This window comes from Hipposideros armiger, unplaced genomic scaffold (assembly GCF_001890085.2).
Source record: "Hipposideros armiger isolate ML-2016 unplaced genomic scaffold, ASM189008v1 scaffold_509, whole genome shotgun sequence".
NCBI lineage: Eukaryota > Metazoa > Chordata > Mammalia > Chiroptera > Hipposideridae > Hipposideros > Hipposideros armiger.
The window spans coordinates 1,184,184-1,203,567 of NW_017731859.1; positions in this window are offsets into that span (position 1 = coordinate 1,184,184).

Below are 19,384 nucleotides of genomic sequence, written 5' to 3' on the forward strand. Positions count from 1 at the left end.
ATAGCCATCTATCTATAGTATCTCCTAAGGAACTGGCCATCCTCACCACGTACCTCAACAACTTGTAAGCACCCTCCAGTGCAGGCAGAGACAAGGCCTTAGGAGCAAAAACAGGTTAAGCATTAACTGAGCCAGTCTGTAAGGCTCTGAATTACCTGTAACCATGGCTCCCCACACTTGACCTGTAAGGGATCATGTGAAATTAGCTGGCAAATGACATTCATAAAGTCATTTTGGAGAGGTGTGGCAGTGGAATTGGGCTTGATATTTTATTCTGCTATGTTGTTGCAACTTTGCTCAAATGATGTGGAATCGGCCTGCTTTGTTTTTCAGCTCTTGGTTTTTTTTAAAGATTTTTATTGGGGAATTGGGGGGATGGGAACAGTGCTGGGGAATTGGAGGAAGGGGAACAGACAAGTTGCTGTCGTGTTTTGTTCTTCATTCTAGTTGTGGAGGACGTTGCTTCACTGGCCCAAGGTGGCACCATCATTGCGCTCTTCCCGGGCGAGGCAGATCAGTCGCCGGCCTCTGGACAGCCGCTGACGGGGACTGCTAGCCACTCACGCTGGCTGCTGGCCGCTCACACTGGCTGCTGGCTACACGCGGTAGCCCATGGCAACCCACTGCCATGTCGCAGGCGAGTCACGGCAGCCCAGCTCCAGGTTGAGATGTTCAGCATCTTAGCTGTGGAGGGCCGTGTCACTGGCCCTCATATGTGGGATCCGAACCGGGGCCCTCTGGCGTCCCAAGCCAGCTCTTAACCAACACACCACTCGGCGGGCCCTGTTTTTCAGCTCTTCAAGAGGTTATCTTCTGTCACATATCTTTGCCTTCTACAGATCAGCTAATCCACAGCGTGCTCTCTCACTTTGGAAATTCGAATCAGAGTACTTTGGTTTTTACTAAGAAGACCTGCCTTCTTTTATATCTAAAATCATAGAATCTCAGAGCTGGAAGGTAACGTAGATCATTAACCCAATTTTCTCAATCAATAGGCTTAGGAAACCAAAGCTCAGGAGGGAGTAACAGTCAAGGTCACACAAATAGCTAACGGCAGAAACAATCTGCAGGGGCCATGACCTCTCGTCATATTTCAGAAGAGCTGTCATGGGGCAGAGGGAACAGATTTTCCCTGTGAGTCTTCAATTCAAGGCTTGGGAGTACAACCCACGGCAGATGTGGGTGGGCTATGAGTGAGCTGCCCACTCTTAATTTTTTATTCTGGGATTCTTTGGATTAGGGAAATGCAAGGGAGATGGCTACTGAGGAGTCAGAAGGCTATAAGGTGGGGTTGGGAGACTATGTCAAGAAAGCTCATGGGAGCCAGACAAGACTGGGCAGGAAGCCATGGCCCACCACTTAGGTGCTTTATGACATTGGACAGGTAATTTAACCAAAGTTTTTGCCTCCAAGTCCTTCCTTATCTATAAGATGGGTATAATACCCATTCTTGGGTATATCAAATGAGGAAACAACAAATATATACGTACATATACATATGCATACATATACTCGTACATATACTCATATGTGTGTCTGTCAAAACACGTTTATAGATAGATAGATAATAGATAGAGAGATAGAAATAGGTGATAGATGGCAAATAGATAGGAAAACATAGAGAAATAGCCCTCTCCATAAGTGTACAGCCCACAAAGTCCATGAGACCGGGTCCTTCTTGTCATTGTTACCAATGGAGGATGGCTCCGTTTTTCAAATGGCACCAACAACCAAGCAATATTAATTAGCATTAGCACTGAGATCCATCTAAGTGCTGAGTTTGTACAAAGATAATGTCATTAACTGTCAGGGCTAATACAAGGATTAAGTGAAGAAAATATCACTGATGTATTTGGCATATATTTGAATAGAGTACATCTCCCAGAGTCTGGCACACAGGAGACCTGCAGAAAAGTGTGGTGAATCAAATATTTGCGGAATGTATTAAAGAAAGCTCTGAATGCATCAGGCAGTCTTCCCAGTAGCCAGCAATGCCCATGTGATCAGATGAGTTGAACAGTGATATTGTATTGGTGTTTATGAAGAGTCCCATAATCTTAATAAGTACAGCTCTCTGGGGTCACATTTAGGTTCCCAAGATGAGTGGGGAATATGACAAAGTGGGAACAGCATTCGAGTAAAAGGTTCTGCGGTGGTAACTAGTTGAACATGGCTGGCAATTAAATATAGGAAGAGATGTGGTCTGTTTCCATTTTTGTCCTATGTCTTGGCAGCTTATCTAACTGAAACTAGAAACACAGATGCCACTGAAATTAATTGGAATTTTCCCAGGCTGTCTGCCCTGAGGTTGGTAGATGACCACAGTGGTAACGTGATGGCAAAACGACTGGGGAATTCCAAAAGCCCAGGGATGGAAGAAGGGAAAGTAGCCAAGGCTTTCAGTGCTACAGACAAAATTGCCCGAGACTTCTGTGGGGTCATCTGCCTAAGGAGAAATCAGCCAGATCCAGCTAGAATCTCAGGGCAGATGGAGCTGGGGTGTGGGGGTGGGGTTGGATGGAGTGTGTGTGTGTGTGTGTGTGTGTGTGTGACTTATGAAGTGAGTGCCCCCTCTGTGCCATAAAGAACACAGTCCAGGGCCTGACACCAAGAAGGTGCTTTGCAAATGTTTGGTGAATGTGTCCAATTGGAGATTCATGAATTATTGAGGGCCCCAAGGAGCTTTTTTTATGGGGGTTATATCTGTTGCTACTTCACATAATAGAAATTAAAGCTGAGAAAATGTAAGTATTTCTTTGTTCATTTAGAAATACCAGTTTTAAAAAAAGAACTATTTTCCAAAACAAAAAGAATTTAGAAGAGTGGCATTGTTCTATATCTTTACAAATTTCTTTAACATTCAGCTTAGTAGGAGACGTCTGGATTTTCCTTCTGTTTCTCCACTCACTCTATTGTGGTATCATATGTCATGTAGCTTCTTGAAAACTCCACTGTACACTCATAAAAGAATAAAAAACAAATAATGCCTTAGTATCATTAGGAAAGTAGTCTTGATCTAGTAGATTCCCTTAAAGGCTCTCAGGAACCCCAGCAATCTGGGGACTGATGCTCTAGGGTACATATGTAACGGGGTGATTTCTGTGCATGTTTTTAACCTTATTAAATAGTTCCAAATTGCTCTCTGAAGTGGTCTTAGTCATTTATACAATCAGCAGCAGTGTTTGGAAGTTCTAGTTTCTCACACTTGAGTCAAAATTTGGTATTATCGAACATTTAAAAATTTACCAGTCTAAGGAGGTATGTTTTAAATTTGCATTTTCCTGATTATTAGTGAGGCTGAACATATTCTCATAAGCTTAATCAGGTTTCCTCTTCTGTGAATTCCCTGTTTTTATTTTTTGCACAATTTTTAATGTATTTGTCTTTTTCAGTATTGATTAATAAGTGTATTTCATGTATTTGTTATATATTCTATTCCTTTGTCAGGAATAAGTGTTCTACTACTTCTTCCATAAATATTTAGAATGCTTGATGTTTAGTTTTTCCCAAGATGACTTTTGATGCACAGAAAATTTTAATTTTAATGTAATCAAACGTATCAATTGTTTTTACAGGTCATACTTTTTGTCTTACTTATTTCATTATTTATTACCCAGAAGTTATAAAAATTGTTTTTATAAATTTTTTTCAAAGAGTTTTAAAGATTTATATTATCTGAAGAAACAGGTACTAGACTTATCAGGGGATCACTTCATTGCTTATATAAATGTCTAACCACTACACTGTACACATGAAACTAATATAAAATAATATTGAATGTCAACCATAATTTAAAGAAATAGTCACAGGGATGCAAAGTATAGCATAGGGAATATAGTCAGTAATATTGTAATAATTGTAGCATCGATGGGAAATAGACTTATTGGGGTTATCACTTTGTGAGGAGTATAAATGTCTAACCACTATGTTGTTTTGTACATCTGAAACTAATACAAATTTGTTTTTAAAAAAGAGTTATAAAGATTTTATTTCCCTATTAAATTCCTTAATCTGCCTGAAAATTGACAGATTTTTGGTATGATGTTAAGTAAAGATATAATTTTATATTTTTATCTTTTATATGAAGCTACCCCGTTGTCCTAGGATATTATAGTAAATGCACCATCATTCCCCCCCATATATGTGGGGAGCTGTTTCTAGATTCTCTAATTTGTTCCATTAGTCTGAGTTCCCTCTTTGTTTTTCTTCTTGAAAATATTTTGGTTGTTCTAACCTTTTACTCTTAAAAATTCATTATGAGATACATAATATATACAAAAGAATATATAAATTGTTCATATAGTTTAAATTATAAAGTGAACACCTAACGAGTACCTTGGAAGCCCCTATAAACCTCTACCCAATCACATCATTCTTTATCCCCCAAAGACCACAGGTAAACACTGTTCATTTTTTTCCTACGCAGTCGCTGGCGACCCAAGGCAGCCCAGCTCCAGGTTGAGCCGCCTTCAGCATCTTAGCTGTAGAGGGCAGTGTCACTGGCCCTCATATGTGGGATCCAAACCGGGGCCCTCTGGCATCCCAAGCCAGTACTCAACCATCGCGCCACTCAGCCGGCCCAGGATGGTAAACACTGTTCTTAATGTTAGGTTAGTCATTCACCTGCTTTTCGTTATAGCTTTACTAACTGTTTATGTATCTCCACCATGTATTGTTTAGTGTTGCTGTTTCTTATATGAATGGAATCGCATCATGTGTTTTTTCTTGTGACTTGCTTTTTTCGCTCATTATGTCCCAGAAATTCAGCTTTGTGAGATACATGTAATTATAATTTACTTTTATGGCTGCATACTATCCCACTGTATGACTGACTGTCCCTGGGGCAAGGCTCTTCTCCAGCTGTACAGCTCTGGTCTGCTCTGGCCTGCTCTGATTTGCTCCATGTGCTCCAGCCCATCACACTCTGTCCTGCTCCACCCATGTCTACTCCAGGGAGAAGTCTTTGGTGTTTCAGGTCCAGCCAGGGAAAAAGTCTTCATTTAGTCTTAGGTGGAAAGAGAAAGTTCACTCCCTGAGCCAGGGGAAACTGTTTTATATAGCGAGAAGTCCCTGCCCCTGGTCCCTGATTGGTCTGTCTTCATGCAAATGAGCACTCTAAGTCCTCGAAGTTTGATTGGTCCAAAAAGCACTGTCCTGATTGGTCAGAATTGAGCTGCTCTGGTTGGTCAGTGAAGATGCTAAAGGGAATATAACTGTGTAGCTCTGATTGGACTGGGAAAGTCTCAGTCCTATTGGTTGAAATAGGATTCCAGGAACTCCTTTATAAGAGTTGGCTCAGATGGCAGGAGCACAGTGCAGGTAGGCAGGTTCGGTGAAGGAGGCAGAAAGCTTAGTGCAGGCTTCTCCCTGAAGTATGGTTTGCGTGAGAGGCCCCTGCTTAGAAATGGCTGCTAGGCTCTGTTTTTTTGGTTTTGTTTTGTTTGTTTGTTTTCTAGTTTGAGCACTGTTAGCCAGGAGGAGCCCTTCTTTGTAGGTATCTTCTTTCTTAGGGTCCACAAAACAGAGGAATACAATTGCTGGGTTATAGGGTAAGGGCATACCAATTTCAGCAGATAATGCCAGACTTTTCCAAAGTAGTTGTTACCTCATTCCCAGCAGTAGATGCAAGTTCCTGCTGCCCCACATCTGGTTAACAAATTCTCTCACTTTTCACCGTTGCCAGTTTGGTAGGTATGAAATATATACCATTATAATTTTAATTTACATTTTCTTTATTAAAATGTCTTAAGCGTATGTTTATATATTTATGGACCCAGTGCAGTTTGTTTCCTTCAAAATGTGTCTTTTGTCCAGTTTTTTAATTAGGCTATAGTTTTCTTATTGATTTTTGAAGCTCTTTATGTATTTAGATATTAATTCTTTATTAGCTTTGTATATTTAAATATTTTATTCCAGCACATGGCTTGTCTTTGTTACTTTTTTAGGGGTTCTTTTAATGAACAGACGTTCATAATTTTAATGTAGTTGAGCTTATCATTTTTCTTATTGGTTTCTGCTTGCTTCTCTAATCCGAGGTCATAAATTTGTGCCCCTGTATAGGGTCTCCTAAATATTTTCTAGTTTTGCATTTTACATTTAAGTCTTCACTCCATCTGTAAGTGATTTTCATGTGGTGTGAGGTAAGCATTTCTTTTCTTTTTTCAATGTAAACTGTTCTCCCAGAACCATTTGTATTATATTGTCTATTCTCTTCAATGATCTGCAATTCCATCTCTGTCATCAATCAAAATACTGTGTATATGTGCATTTATGGATTCTATTCCAATGGACTATTTGTCTACTTATGAATTAAAACCACAGGGTCTCAAATACTATAGTTTTTCTTCTTGAATTATTTTATTAGGAAGATGAAATGTAAAAGAAACACATAAATAAAATTATTTTTAGGCATCAGTGTAACATCAGGTAGCAAATCTTACAATCTTACAATTCCTTAATTATTGCTTAAGTATTATCAGAAGCGAATCATAAGCTCACAGCATTTAGAGCACATTATTTCTGTTGATTACTATGAATCGTGGTATCTGGCAGAGTTTATTCTCCTATCTGGATCATTTCTTTTTGGAATGTCTTGGTTACTTTTGGCCCTTTGTTTTTCAGCCTGAATTTTAGAATTAGGTTGATATAGTATGCAGAAATAAAGCAAAACAAAAGGGAAACAAAAAAACCTTGGAAATTTCATTGGAATTGCATTTAATATATAGATCCATTTTGGGAGAAAATTTATATTTTTCAAATACTGAACCTTCCTATGCAAGGTCATGATATGTTTCTCCATTTATTTATGTACTTAATAAAGGTTTTAATAAAGCTTTACAATTTTCTTCATAAAAGTCTTGCACATAATTTGTTAGATTTATTATTAAGAGTTTTATTTTTTGGAATAATATAAATGGTATTTTTAACATAATAGACTTTATTTTTTATTTTTTCTGTAAAAATTAATCTACTTTATTTTTATTAGTTCAGGTGTACAAAACAATGTAATAGTTAGACATTTACACCCCTCACAAAGTGATAACCCCCACCCCCAATCTACTGCCCCTCTGACATTGTGTATAGCTGTTACAGTTTCATTGACTCTGTTCCCTATGCTGTACTCCACATCCTGTGATGATATATATATAGTGTAAAATTATAGGCTTTATTTTCTAGAGCAGATTTAGGTTTATAGAAAAATTGAGTGGAAAATACAGAGTGTACACATATTTGCCCTAACTATCTCCCCCTCCCCTTACAGGTTCCCCTGTTACTAACATTTGTTGTGATTGATGAACCAATATCCAAACATTATAATTAACTAAAGCTCATAGTTTGCATTAGGGTTTACACTTTGGTTGTACATTCTATGAGTTTTGACAAATGTATAATGATACATATTCACCATTACAGTATCACACAGAATAATTTCACTGCCCTGAAATTCCCCTGTGCACTACCTATTAATACTGATTGATTGTAAGCTCCAGGCTCTGTGTTTGGGGGAGGGGCAGCAGGCAATTTCAAGTGCATCCCAATGTTTACCGGAAAGCATCACCAACCACCTAAGTCATTTTTTCTTGAGAGAGCTCTTTTATATCAACTGACAGATGGTCAGGAGGGTTCATTCAATGTGATGGACAGCTCACATTTTGCCACCTCAACTACGATATCAGTTGAATTAGCCCAGCCCAAAGGTTTATTTGGTTATTTTCAAGTTCTGGACTTGCTGGCTCAGCGTGGTATTCACCTTGTCTCCTTGGAGGCACTGTACATACTAAGTAGTTTTCCTCTTTTACAATTATTACTTGGAGCACATTTGATGTTGCAGTCTAAAAAAGTCACTGGTACTAAAGATAGCTGCTATTTGCAGCATGGAGGCCAGACCTTGATATAGATCAGCCAGATGCCCCAGGGCCTAGCGCTAGGACACTCAGAGAACTCTCTCATGTTCCCTTCCAAACTTGGTAGCAGTGCATTCTTGGCAGTGCCTTTCCCCAACTCTCCAAAGCACAGTGCCTCCTCACATGAAACTCAGACTGCTGCAGCTCATGGGGACCTGTATAAAGACCAGCTTGGAATTGGGCATCAGGAAATTGCCCACAGAGGGTTGTTCTTGCAGGAGTTCTTTAGGTCAGCCAGCAAATATTTATTGAGTGCCCATTTTGTGCCAGGCAGTGTGCTAGGGGATTGAAATACATCAATGAATAAAGCAAAGGTTCTTCCTTCCTGGAACTTACATGCTTGCAGGGGAAGACAGATAAACATGACCCAGACATGAATTTTATGCCAGTATATTGGAAGGTGATAAATGTGTATAAAAATGAAAAAGCAGAACAGGGTAAGGTTGATTGAGAGTACAGTGTATGTGTGTGGGGGGGAGTGGGGGGGGGATGTGGTGAGGTACTATTATATTAGGATGGTGTGGCTAGGCCTCATTGAGAAAGTGACATTTAAGCAAAGACTTGAAAGAGGTGAGGGAGTTAACCTTATGAAATGCTAGGGAAAGCGCATTCCAGGAGAAGGGAACCCCATCAGTACAAAGGAACTGAGGCAGGAGTGAGAAACACGTTTGCAGAACAGCAAGGAAACCAATGGAGCTATAACAAAGAGAGCAAGGAAAATGACAGAGGCAGATCAGACAGACAGGTAGCAGGTAAAGGGACCAGATAGTATAGGGCCTTACAGGACATTTTAAGGACTTGGAGTTTCCCTCTGAATGAAATGGGGACCAAAGGAGTGACTTGATCTGATTTAACATGTTAGAAGGATTTCTTTGGCTGCTGAGTTGAGAATATACTCCAGGGCTCAAGGGCCAAAGCAGGGAGACCATTTAGAAGGCTAACGTGGTGATTTAGGAAAGAGATGAGGATGTGTTGGATCAGGTTGGTAGCAGTGGAGGTGGTGAAAAGTGGTAGGATTTTGGATCTATTCTGAAGGTATAGCCATCAGAATTTACTGAAAGATGGTTGTGGCATGAGGGAATTGACAAGTGTGATGCAGATATTTTGGGCACGACCAAGTAGAAGGATATAATTGCCATCCAACAAGAAAGGGAAAGTCATGGATGGGTAGGTAGGTTGGAGAAAAGGATCAATAATTCAGTTTTAAACATGTCGAGTTTGAGATATCTTAGATATTCAGGTATCTCACACAAAGCCCTGTGTGTGGATGTTTGTAAAGGCTTTATTCATAACTTTCAAAACTGGAAACAACTCATATGAGCTTCACCAGACAAAAGGATAAACACATTGTGGTACATCCATACAATGGAATACTATACAGCAATAAAAAGGAATAAATTATTGATACACACAACCACATTGATGAATCTCAAACGCATTATGCTAAGTGAAAAAAGCCAGACTGAAGTGGCTACATGCTGCATAATTCCATTTATACAACATTCTGCAAGAAGCAAAAACTAAAGGAACAGAAAACAGATCAATAGTTATCAAGGAATGAGGATGTTGGTGGAGGTTGACTACACAGGGGCACAAGGGAATTTTTAGGGGTGTTAAAAATGTTCTGTATCTTGGTTGTTGTGATGGTTACACAACTCTGTTCATCAAATCTGATAGAACTATATACTAAAAATGGTGAAATTTATTGTATGTAAATTATACTTCAACAAACCTAAGTTAAAATATTATATAGCCCATTCTTCAGGTTGCTGGGGTAGAACATGTATTATGGTTGAATGAAAAGAAATGAATCAGTGAACATGAGGCAGTGTTTGTAGTAAGGAAGAGCAGTTGTCTTTTGTGAATCAAGTTTGTGCTCCTAGGTCTCTTACAAAGTAGTAAAGACCCTTTATTTTCTTCCTTTTTTTTTTAAGATTTCTATTGGGGAATTGGGGGGATGGGAACAGTGCCGGGGAATTGGGGGAAGGGGAACAGACAAGTTGCTGTCGTTTTGTTCTTCAGTCTAGTTGTGGAGGACATTGGTTGCTTCACTGGCCCAAGTTGGCACCATCATTACGCTCTTCCCGGATGAGGCCGATCAGTCGTCGCTGGCCTCTGGACAGCCGCTCACGGCGGCTTGAGGGCCGCTCACGCTGGCTGCTGGCTACATACGGTAGCCCATGGCAACTCACTGCAGCAGGGGCTGCAGCCTATGCTGTCACCAGCGACTCATGGCAGCCCAGCTCCAGGTTGAGCTGTTGTTCAGCATCTTAGCTGTAGAGGACAGTGTCACTGGCCTTCATATGTGGGATCCAAACCGGGGCCCTCTGGTGTCCCAAGCCAGTTCTTAACCATAGCGCCACTTGGCCAGCCCAAGACCCTTTATTTTCATTCCAAGTGCTAGTACCTCAAAGTGGTGACGAGTCTTGGCCACTACTGTCAAATGCACAGTATGTGAGCATTTGGCAGTATCAGTATGATGAATGTTTCCTGGGTCTGTTCCTTCTGCTGTGGGGTGTGTAGCTTTGTTTCACTTGTAGACGAGGACAGCTTTGAGCTGTGTCTCAATGGGAAATGAAAATTACCGGAAGGAGTTTTAAAATTTGGCTATCGTACAGATTTAGCCAAATTGTGTTTCTTTTCTAAATAGTGTGCACCAGTTTGCATCTGTGGGTTTTTGTTTAGAGAGTAGCTGTACAGAATTATAGCTCCCAGCCTCAGACTTCCAGATTCTATCTTTGCACATTCTGAAATCAGTCAATGTTATTTTAGAGTCTTGCAGCTTGAGGGTTCCCTCAAAGCTTTTATGGGACTCATCAAAAGGAAACAGCCTGCCTTGGCCTCCGCTCTCCTGCTCTGTCTTGATGTTGCAAAGTTCCAAGCAAACAAGAATTATGGTACCTTGTCAGACACAGAGGAAGGCTCTACATCTGTCCCAGGTTCTCGGAGCTCCCAGTTCTCACTATTAGCTTTGATAGACACTTCCAGTGGGGCCTACCTAGATGATAGTCCATAAGCCATTGCCATTAGATGGATTACATTTGCAACAACTAGCCTTGGACTGCGAGCTGCCTGTAGCTTATCGTAATGCCACAGGAGCATTGAAATGAGTGCCTCTAATTAGCCAGCCATATGGCTTAGCTGCATACATGAGCCCTACCAAACAGTTAATCAAAGTTTATGGGCTTGTTTCCATTCAGTCCCCAGTCTCATCTGCCCTTCCCCACCTCTATACCATTGCTGTTGCTGTTCCCTCCACCTGGAATACTCTTGCTGCCAGCCCTCTCAGGTATGCCTGCTGAAATTCCCCGGTTCTTACAAGGCCAAGTTTCCATCCCCTCTCCTTTGGGATGCCCTCCTGAAACTCTGTCTTGAAACACTTCCACCCTCTGTTGTCCCTCCTGAGTGACACATGTGTCCCTGTCCTAATCATCTTTCTAGACCACGAGCGATGCGAGGATCTGTATCCCAGAGACAGGATTTAGTCATCCCTGTACCAGTTCACCACTCCCCTTCCTGTACCCCGTACTCCACACCTCATCTTTGGATCTCCATGGTGCCCTGCTCAGAATGGGCAATCAGAAAATGTTTGCTGACATGAAAAGCCAGAAGTCAGAATGAACAAATGATTGAAAGCTGCTCTCTGCACTAGCTCCTGGGAAATTAGACAAGTTTCGAGTGTATGCCGGTTGGCATCCAAATCTAATATTACCTTATAAGTGTTTAGAATTTCAATATATAAACCCCAGTTACAGTTAAGACTTCAAAACTCTATAGATTTCTTCCATCTCCATATAAAAATTAAAAAAAAACACTTCAGCAAACAAAAATGAATGTCTGCTCAAATTTGAGAAACTTGTGGATTCAGATTGTTTAAAGAAAACTTCAAAGCAGAAGGAACTGAGCAGTATTTAATTTAAAGAGTTCATTTGATTACAGGTGAGACACACTGTTCCCTGTATAAATGGCAGCAAAAGGCTGCATTGTCAATTAGAGAAAGAAATACAAACCTGGACGTTGAATCCATGCCTTATTTGATTGGAAACCTGAATTATTTACTGTTGAGATTTATATAAGATTAGATCTCGCTGCTTAAACACTAAATCAAGCTTAACAGGAGGCGATATTACAAATAAACAATGTTCTCTCAAATGGTGTTGTTAATACTTTCATTAAAAAGGAAATTTCGCTGAGCTTTTTATTGCAGACATTGATGGTTCAATAAATTTTGATGAGCCATGTGCTAGAATTCATGCACCCTTAACAAGAGAAGGCGCTCCTTGCTCACTTATGGACGCAGCAGGGCTCACAGAGCACTGGCTTAGCACCCAAGAAGGTCTGGGTTCCAGTCTCATTTCTGCCACTGACTGGGGCAAACCTGCTCTCCCTGGGCCTTAGTTTCCACATCTAGAGAGAATTGAATTATGGTTTTATTTTCTTTCAATGAAACTTGGATAATGAAGTGAAGATAGTTAAGTTGCAGTTCTCCCACTGTTTTATGTCACTGTTCATTATTTAGTTTATTTACAACCACATCCTATAGTTTTTAAGAACTTAACAACTTCAAAGATGGACACGGTGCCAATATTTTTAAAATGTCTCTGGGCCGGCCGAGTGGCGCGATGGTTAAGAACTCGCTTGGGATGCCAGAGGGCCCCGGTTCGGATCCCACATATGAGGGCCAGTGACACTGCCCTCCACAGCTAAGATGCTGAACAACAGCTCGACCTGGAGCTGGGCTGCCATGAGTCGCCGGCAACGGCGTGGGCTGCAGTCCCTGTGGCAGTGGATTGCCATGGGCTACCGTGTGTGGCCAGCAGCCAGCGTGAGCGGCCAGCAGCCGCAATGAGCGGCCGTCCAGAAGCCGGCGACTGATCTGCCTCGCCAGAGAGGGGCGCAATGATGGTGCCAACTTGGGCCAGTGAAGCAACATCCTCCACAACTAGATTGAAGAACAAAAACGACAGCAACTTGTCTGTTCCCCTTTCCCCAATTCCCCAGCACTGTTCCCATCCCCCCAATTCCCCAATAAAAATCTTAAAAAATAATAATAATAATAATAAAATGTCTCTGACATTTCATATCTCTGGATGCATTAACCTTCTCATCATTGTGATGAGTCAGTGTTAAAGTGAAACAAGAAAATGTCAAACCTCTGTCAGTTTCCTCACTTGCATTTGTTACCATGGAGAAACATCGTTGAATGTATTGTATTAAAGTAGCATCCCTTTGTTTAACTTCCTCATTCTTCATTTGCACCTAGCATCCACTGTTTTTGTTTGTTTGTTTGTTTTTTAAGCTGAGCCATCCTGCCACCTGTTGGCAGCTCAGTTGCTGCTCAGCTCAGGCTGGGAATCGAACCGCTGTTGCTCAGAGCTCAAACTCTTGAGCGAGCTCTTAACCAACTGAGCCACTCGGCCGACCCTTAGCATCCATTGTCTGTATGAAGAATTGCTTCCGGTGACTGACCAGGAGGCTATTCAAGAGCTCTGGCAGTGGAGGAAGTCTCTTTAAGAAAATAGTTGAAACTGCTTGTTAAAATTTTCCATCTTGGGCCGGCCGAGTGGCATGTTGGTTAGGAGTTGGCTTGGGATGCCAGCTCTGAGTAGCAGGGCCCCGGTTCAGATACCACATGAGGGCCAGTGACACTGCGCCCTCTACAGCTAAGATGGTGAACAACAGCTTGACCTGGAGCTGGGCTGCTGTGAGTCAGTCGCCTGCGATGGCGTAGGCTAGAGTGGGGTGACAGTCAGCTGCCGTGAGCTACTGTGAGTGTCCATCAGCCAGCGTGAGCGGCCGGCAGCCAGCGTGAGCTGCCGTGAGCGGCCTTCCAGTGGCCGGCGAGCGATCTGCCTCACCCGGGAAGAGCACAATGATAATACCAACTTGGGCCAGTGAAGCGACGCCCTCCACAACTAGACTGAAGAACAAAAGGGCAGCAACTTGTCTGGTCCCCTGCCCCAATTCCCCAACGCTGTTCCCCTCCCCCAGTTCCCCAATAAAATCTTTTTTTTTTAATTTCCATCTTATTTCATTTCTGTAACAGTTGATATCGGGCTGTCCTTTTTATTAATATAATGCAGAGTGAGAACTTTCCTATCGTATCTGATAAATGTTGTCCAGGTTCCGTGTCTGATAAATGTTGTCCAGGTTCCATTGCCAAGAATGTGTTGTCCAAAATGCCTGTTTAGTTTTTAAAGATGGAACTCCACCCTTCGCTTAGTTTTAAGTATGTATTGAATGTTATAGTAGGACATAGTAATAGTGGTGGTCAGACAAATGGAAATGGTGGGGAGACAAAAATATACATGTGAAGTAAACTCAGTATTTTAATAAAGTAAAATAAATAAACAGGTGGAGAGCCAGGGCAGTCCTTTAAATGGGGGCAGCAAGTTTGCTCTGCAGAGAAACAGTATGTTTTGAGGGTTGTTATTTCTGAAGTGCATCCTAGACAAGCAAAACTTCATTTTCTGACTTTCTTGTCAAGATAGACAGTGGAATGTCAAAATGCATCGGGTTGATTTTTTAGAAAAATCAGAACATCTAAGTATCTAGTGACTGTACTGCTGGAATCTGGTCGTCCAGTTACAGTTGGTAAACAGAAACAGTTGTTAGGGAAAGGGTGAGTATGATCTGGATATGTGTAAGAGAAGGAAAGGCATTCTAGGGGGTGGGATCAATACATATATGGGAGCAGTAGAGAGATGAGAAGAGGACATACTTGCCATCACAACAGCAGTGAGCCCAGATTCAGACCTAGACTCAAATCTAGGCTCTCTACCTCTTACTACTGTGTGACCTTGGACAAGTCTCTTAAGTTCTCAGAGCCTCAGTTTCTTTTCTTTAAAGCGAGGGAAGAAAAGTAAGAGTTCTATCTTATAGGAGAAGGTACGGGGTCATACATGTTGAATCCCTGATACAGTGCTGAGCACAGTAAGGGCTCAGTAAGTGGTGGCTTTTATAGGCAAAGAAAGGTGGGCTCAGGGACGGAGAAGAAACAGCCCAGGTGGAAAGGAGGATTTAACCCAAGTTCTCTCTGAACATGTTGAAGTTCAGACTAACTAACAGCTGGAGGCAGGAATTCTAAGTGAAACATTTTTTTTTAAGCTGAGCCATCCTGCCACCTGTTGGCAGCTCAGCGGCAGCTCAGCTCGGGCAGGGAATCTAACCGCTGTTGCTCAGAGCTCGCACTCTTGAGCGAGCTCTTAATCAACTGAGCCACTTGGCCGGCCCTGCTGTGATGATTTTGTGCATTGCTTTTATTGGGTTGAGGAACTTCTGCTTTTAGTTTGTTGAGTGTTTTTATCATGAAAAGATGTTGAATTTTGTCACATGGTCTTTCTGTGTCTATGATCACGTGTGTTTTTTTCCTTTAATCAATTAATATGGGATACTACATTGATTGATTTTTGGATGTTAAGCCATCGCTGCATTCCTGGGATAAATTGCACTTGGTCATGGGGTGTAATTTTTTTTATAGGTTGCTGGACTCAGTTTGGTAGTATTTTGTTGAGAATTTTTGTGCCCATATTCATAAAGGCTATTGGTCTGTAGTTTTCTTTTCCTGTAATGTCTTTGGCTTTGGTTTCACAGTAATATGGGCCTCAGATAATGAGTTTTAAAGTGTTCCCTCCTCTTCTATTTTTGGAAGAGTTTGTGAAGAATTGGTGTTAATTCTTTAAATATTTGATTGACTTCACCAGTGAAGCCATCTGGGCCTGAAATTTTCTCTCTGGAATATTTTTAACTACAAGTTCAATTTCAGTAGTGTATAAAAGGCGATGTAGGTTATGTATTTCTTCTCCTTTTCCCCTCCTCCCCCTCCTCCTCCTTTTACTTACTGTTGCTGGTATATAATAAAGGTTACAGCTCAGAAAGAGCCAAAAGGAAGAAATGCATAGTGCACGGTATGGGCGAAGGGGCATGGGGTCTCTATGCCTTTTTCACAGTAGCCAACCTTTCGGACGTTCTCCTGGCCGCTTTGTTTAGGGATTTTTGTGGAGGTTCCATTATGTAGGCATGGTTGCTTAAATCATTGGTCATTGGTGATTTAGTCAATCTCCAGTCCCTCACCCCCCCTCAAAAGTCAAGGGTGGGGCTCAAAGTTCCAACCCTTTAATCACAGTAGGTTGCCTCCTCTGGCCTCCTTCCTGAAGCTATCTAGGAGCCCACCAAGTGTCACCTCATTAGCATAAACTCAGGTATGGTTAAAGTGTATTTCTTCTGGAGTGAATTTTGGTATTTTGTCTTTCGGAGAATTTGTCCATTTCATACAAGATGTCACACTTATTGGCATATGTTGTTCATAGTATTTTTTTATCATTTTATTATTTGTAGAATCTGTTGTGATGCCACCATTTTTGTTTCTGATATCAGTTATTTGCATCTTTTCTCCTTTTGTTCTCATTTGTCAGGCTAGAGGTTTATCGATTTTATTGTTCTTCCAAAATCCTCTTGGTTTCATTGATTTTGTCTATTGCTTTTCTGTTTTCTATTTCATTGAGTTGTTTTGGTCTTTATTATTACATCTATTTTTCAGAAGGTTTAATGTGCTTTTCTTTTTATAGATTCTTAAGGGAGAAGATGAGATGGATTTGAGGTATTTCCTCTTTTCAAATATAGGCATTTAGTAACATAAATTCACCTGTAAGTACAGCTTTGGTGGCATCACATAAATTCTGTTGTGTTGTGTTTTCGTTTTCATTCCATTTTAAATATATCCTAATTTCTCTTTGATTTGTTTTTTTTTCCCATGAGATAGTTGGGAATATATTATTTGGTTTTCAAATACTTGGGGATTTTCCAGACATCTTTCTCTTATTGATTACACATTTAATTCCATTGTGGTCAGAGAATAAACTTTGCATGATTTGAATACTTCTCAATTTATTGAGACTTGCTTTATGACCAAAATATTGTATCTATCTTGGTAAATGTCCCATGTGCACTTGAAAAGAATGTAAATTCTGATGTTACTGAGATTATTCTGTAAATGTCAATTAGGTTCATTTAATTGGTGATGTAGTTCAGATTTTCTGTATCTTTAGTGATTTTCTGTCTACTTGTGTTTTTTTCACTTATTGTGAGAAGGGTATGGAAATCTCTGACTACGCTGGTGGGCTTGTCTGTTTCTCCTTGCAGTTCTATCAGTTTTTATTTCACGCAGTTTGAAGCTCTGCTATTAGGAGCAAAATGTTTAGATTTTTTTTTGTTCTCTTGATGAATTGACAACTTTATTATTACGAAATGACTTCTTTACCTTTGATAATGTTCTTCCCTCCGAAATCTTCTTTGTCTGATATTAATATAGCCACTCTGGCTTATTGTTAACTCCACCATCTCTTTCCTACAGAGACAAAACCCAGATGAAAGACACTCTATCTAGGAAAATAAATCGGCTGAAATTGATCACAAAATGTTTTGGGTTTTGGGTTTTTTTTTTAAAACTTTATTGGGGAACAGTGTTTTTTCCAGGACCCATCAGCTCTAAGTCAAGTCCTTAATGTCTTCAATCTAGTTGTGGAGGGCGCAGCTCATTGGCCCATGTGGGAATCGAACTGATAACCTTGGTGTTAAGAGCCTGTGCTCTAACCACCTGAGCTAACCAGCCACCCCCGAGAAGAGCTTTTTCCATAAGGGACACAGGCCTCTGGTTAAGCCAAGCCCCTTCCTGGGTGCATTCATCAGTTTTTAAGTTGTACTTTTCTGCATGCAAACACCCAGCACAACTTGCAACATCCGTGTATGTGCCTCATCACCCCTACACTGTTAAAACCAAAGCCTAAGTAGTACACACACTGACATGAGCAAGCCCCCACATTTCAAACAAGACGAGGACACCCAGCAGAGCAAGTTTATTCAGTGAAGACAGCCTGAAGAAAGCTCTATGTCAGGGGGAAGGGAAGAGATTTGGGGCTGTGCCACTGGGTGTGGGTGCAGCCTTCAGAGGAGGTAGCAGTGACCAGCTGTTTAGCAGGTCAGGTTTCATATTTGGACAGTAAGGGACACAGGGGAAACTAGGGGAAGGATGCGGGAACGTGCTGGCATTGGGCAGAAATGCCGGCACCTCAGCTCTCCAGGAGCCCTGGGACTTGGGCAGGAGGACCCTAGGTAAATAAAGGCCACAGACAGTACCCAGACTGTGTCTGATCCTCATTGTCACCTTCCTTCCTTAGGCCTGCTTTTACTACCTGGGCCTCTGGATCCTACTGTGTCGTCTGAGAGAAGCCATGCACAGTGCTGAGAAAAGAAATGAATTGTGAGGTAGAAGGTTGGCCACAGGCTGCGATGGGTGGGAACAGCATAGACTCTACATGAATTCAGACCAGGGGTCCATCCGTCTCCGCCTTGTCACTTACTAGCCACGTGACCCAGGGGAAATTACCAGGCCTGTGAGCCTGAGGTTCTTCGTCTGTGAAGTAAGTGGGTCTGATGAGCCCTGTCCTGTAGGACTGCAGGAAAGTATGGAGTGTTTGTAAAGCGACTCGCACAGTGCCTGGTGTACATAGGAACTTTGATGAGTGGCAGTTACTTCCACAATTATATTATTGCCAAGCCCTACCACTCTCTACTCTGGAAAATTTGGTTTTTGTTTGGTGGTTTTTCATATCTCAGGTAATATGCAATGCAATAGGACAGAGAATATTAAACTAGCCAAAACTACTAATTCATAAATAAAACTCAGGACAATTTCCCTCCTAGAGAACCTATTTATTTATTTAAAAAAAATTTTTTTAAGATTTTTTTGGGGGGAATTGGGGAAGGGGAACAGTGTTGGGGAATTGGGAAAGGGGAACAGCCTAGTTGTTGTCCTTCAATCTTAATTGTGGAGGGCGCAGCTAGCTCAGCTCCAAGTCCAGTCGCCATCTGGACATCTGTCGGCAGCCCGCGGCCCCTCAGCTCAAGGTATCGTGTTCAATCTTAGTTGCGGGTGGGCATAGCCCACCATCCCATGCAGGAGTCGAACTGGAAACCTTTTTGCTAAGAGCGCACGCTCTAACCACTGAGCCATCCAGCCACCCATTGGCAGCTCAGCTCAAGGTGCCATGTTCAATCTTAGTTCAAAGACTCCCCTACACCCAAATTAAATAATAGGTCCTCCAGAGTCTTTCCCAGCTGTGTGCAAAGCTCCTAGAATTTGAGTCCAAGACCAACTTTTTCCCTCCCTCCCAGCTGCTCTTACATCCAAAGCATAATTTTCATTCATTTACCCCCACCAAATATCTTGCTTAGCATTGTACAAATTACACTCAATATAACGCAATTAAAATATCCTTTTTAATGCCCTGTGTCTGGTGTTCCATGGCCGGGGGAAAGGGCGTCAGTCTAGTGGCTTCTGGGCACCACTTAAAGCAACACCACCATATTTCTGCAGGAATCCTTGCAGATGACGGGTGTAAAACATCGAGTTTGAGCACTGTATTCACCTGCGCTGGGACAAGAGTGTAGGGGCCCGTCCCTACCTGCCCCAGGTGGAGATT